A 3,368-nucleotide genomic window follows, 5' to 3' on the forward strand; every position below is an offset into this window, starting at 1 on the left:
GATCACGTTGAAGCGCAAATTCATCATCTTCCAGACAGAGTCTCCGCAAGCGGAGTATCTGACTGAATGGGATGGAGTCTTTGCACTTCACCGGATGGGATGACCGATAGAGCAGGTAGCTGTGACTGTCCGTTTCCTTGTAGTGTACAGTGGTCCGTACTCCCGTGCTGGTCAATACAGCCTTGATGTCCAAAAAGTTCACCTCAGAGGTTGAAATCTCATAAGTGTACTCTATGGACGGGTGGAAGGAGTCCATCGCTAGGATGAACCCCTTCAACTGGCTGTGGGTCAATGACGTAATGCCGAAACAGTCGTCAATGTACCTTTTGAACAGCTCGGGGGCAGGTCCACTGTACTGATGGAAGAAGGTTTCCTCAAGGTAGCCCATGAAGAGGTTAGCATATGAGGGACCCATCTTGGTGCCCATCGCAACACCTGAGATCTGATGGAAAAATACATCATTGAACTCAAAAGTGTTGAGTGTGAGCACAAGTTCGGTGAGCCTCACAATGCTGTTGCTGGAAATCCCTGGTAATGGATGGCGGTCGACGAAATGCCTGATGGCACGCAGTCCGTCAGGATGCGGTATGGATGTGTACAGTGCCTTCACATCCATGGTGAAAATTAGCCGTGGACGTTCATCCTGGAATCGAATTTCGTCAATGACACCAAGAGCATGGTTAGTGTCCTTGATATACGATGGCAGGGTGGGAACTATACGTTGAAATACCGCATCGAGAACTGCGATACCTTCTCAGTGGGGCACGAGATAGCCGACACAATCGGCCTTCCAGGTGGAGTGTCAGACAATTCCCGGATCTTGTGTATCTTAGGGAGCATGTAAAAACATGGATTACCTAGGTCGCTGGGGTCGTGTTTAAGGACCTCTGCTCTACTAGGTAATTCTCCCTGCGATATCAAAGACTGGATTGTCTGGTGGACTCTGGTGTTGTTAGCAAGTGTTGGGTCCGAAGTCACTTTCTCATAAAATATCTGGTCACTCAATTGCCTGTGGCCCTCAGCTCTATAGAGCTCAGCGTCCCAAACAACTACGGCCCCTCCTTTATCAGCCGCTTTGATCACTATATCACGACGTGATCTAAGTGATCGTACGGCAGCCCATTCAAGACGGGTGAGGTTAGACCTCTTGATAGGTGTGGGTCGTAGTGCCTCTATCTGTCTAAGACAAGTCTGGATAAACAGGTCGAGTGTAGGGGACTTGCCAGGACTAGGAGTCCAGTTTCTTTTACGTCGTGAGAAAGCGGCAAACGGATCCTCAGGGTCACGGTCATAGTCATGGTCACGTTCATCATCTTTGAAGTGATACTTCAAGCGTAAAATACGCATGAAGCGACGTACATCCGACTCAATGCGGGACTGGTCGGACGTTCTTCGCAGTGGGATGAACTTGAGACCTTTCCTTAAGACCGATTCCTCTGCACTGCTCAACTGGATGGTCGGGGGACAGAAACCACCAGCCGGTGGTTGTTGTGGTTCCTACTGGGGGGGATAGCTCCAACATTATCCATCACGTGGGTGGGTTCGCTGGTGGGTGGGGTGAATTGATCGCTTCCAGACTGGTCCCCGCTGTTGGAGGGACTCCCAAACCACCAATGGTGACTGGCTGGTTATGGGTGCCATTAAGAGCAGTGGGGCCAGAGGAAGGTTCAGTGGTGAATCCACCGATGGGAGTGTTGCCGAATGGGAAGGAGGTTGTCGTCAAGATGTGTAATTCTGTTAGGAAAGAGAGCATCTAATTTACTGGTTTTGACATAATTTAAGCATGCATGGTAATGTTGATTACATAAATGTATGAATAACCTAATGGCTTTGTAAAGTAAATGATTATGATAAGTACGATGCCTCAAGCATGTGTACTACAGACATCCTTCGCAAACAGATATCCAAATTAACACACACCATCGACACATCCTCCACATGCTTGAGGCATCGTACTTATCATAATCATTTACTTTACAAAGCCATTAGGTTATTCATACATTTATGTAATCAACATTACCATGCATGCTTAAATTATGTCAAAACCAGTAAATTAGATGCTCTCTTTCCTAACAGAATTACACATCTTGACGACAACCTCCCTTCCCATTCGGCAACACTCCCATCGGTGGATTTCACCCACTGAACCTTCCTCTGGCCCCACTGCTCTTAATGGCACCCATAACCAGCCAGTCACCATTGGTGGTTTGGGAGTCCCTCCAACAGCCGGGGACCAGTCTGGAAGCGAACAATTCACCCCACCCACCAGCGAACCCACCCACGTGATGGATAATGTTGGAGCTATCCCCCCCAGTAGGAACCACAACAACCACCGGCTGGTGGTTTCTGTCCCCCCGACCATCCAGTTGAGCAGTGCAGAGGAATCGGTCTTAAGGAAAGGTCTCAAGTTCATCCCACTGCGAAGAACGTCCGACCAGTCCCGCATTGAGTCGGATGTACGTCGCTTCATGCGTATTTTACGCTTGAAGTATCACTTCAAAGATGATGAACGTGACCATGACTATGACCGTGACCCTGAGGATCCGTTTGCCGCTTTCTCACGACGTAAAAGAAACTGGACTCCTAGTCCTGGCAAGTCCCCTACACTCGACCTGTTTATCCAGACTTGTCTTAGACAGATAGAGGCACTACGACCCACACCTATCAAGAGGTCTAACCTCACCCGTCTTGAATGGGCTGCCGTACGATCACTTAGATCACGTCGTGATATAGTGATCAAAGCGGCTGATAAAGGAGGGGCCGTAGTTGTTTGGGACGCTGAGCTCTATAGAGCTGAGGGCCACAGGCAATTGAGTGACCAGATATTTTATGAGAAAGTGACTTCGGACCCAACACTTGCTAACAACACCAGAGTCCACCAGACAATCCAGTCTTTGATATCGCAGGGAGAATTACCTAGTAGAGCAGAGGTCCTTAAACACGACCCAGCGACCTAGGTAATCCATGTTTTTACATGCTCCCTAAGATACACAAGATCCGGGAATTGTCTGACACTCCACCTGGAAGGCCGATTGTGTCGGCTATCTCGTGCCCCACTGAGAAGGTATCGCAGTTCCTCGATGCGGTATTTCAACGTATAGTTCCCACCCTGCCATCGTATATCAAGGACACTAACCATGCTCTTGGTGTCATTGACGAAATTCGATTCCAGGATGAACGTCCACGGCTAATTTTCACCATGGATGTGAAGGCACTGTACACATCCATACCGCATCCTGACGGACTGCGTGCCATCAGGCATTTTCGTCGACCGCCATCCATTACCAGGGATTTCCAGCAACAGCATTGTGAGGCTCACCGAACTTGTGCTCACACTCAACACTTTTGAGTTCAATGATGTATTTTTC

At 48.8% G+C, this 3,368-nt stretch overlaps 1 pseudogene across 1 annotated transcript in view; it reads left to right on the forward strand.

Annotated features, from left to right (window-relative positions):
* The first annotated feature begins 1,613 nt into the window (after window positions 1-1,613).
* Window positions 1,614-3,368, forward strand: part of LOC144977930 (uncharacterized) — a 13,352-nt pseudogene continuing 11,597 nt past the window's right edge. Inside the window, exon 1 of the transcript XR_013646436.1 lies at window positions 1,614-1,728. The product of XR_013646436.1 is annotated as an uncharacterized LOC144977930 (transcript). The remainder of the gene's footprint in view (window positions 1,729-3,368) is intronic.

The sequence above is a fragment of the Berghia stephanieae genome, chromosome 8, assembly GCF_034508935.2.
Source record: "Berghia stephanieae isolate SIO BIC M18660-M18661 chromosome 8, UCSD_Bste_1.3, whole genome shotgun sequence".
Classification (NCBI taxonomy): domain Eukaryota; kingdom Metazoa; phylum Mollusca; class Gastropoda; order Nudibranchia; family Aeolidiidae; genus Berghia; species Berghia stephanieae.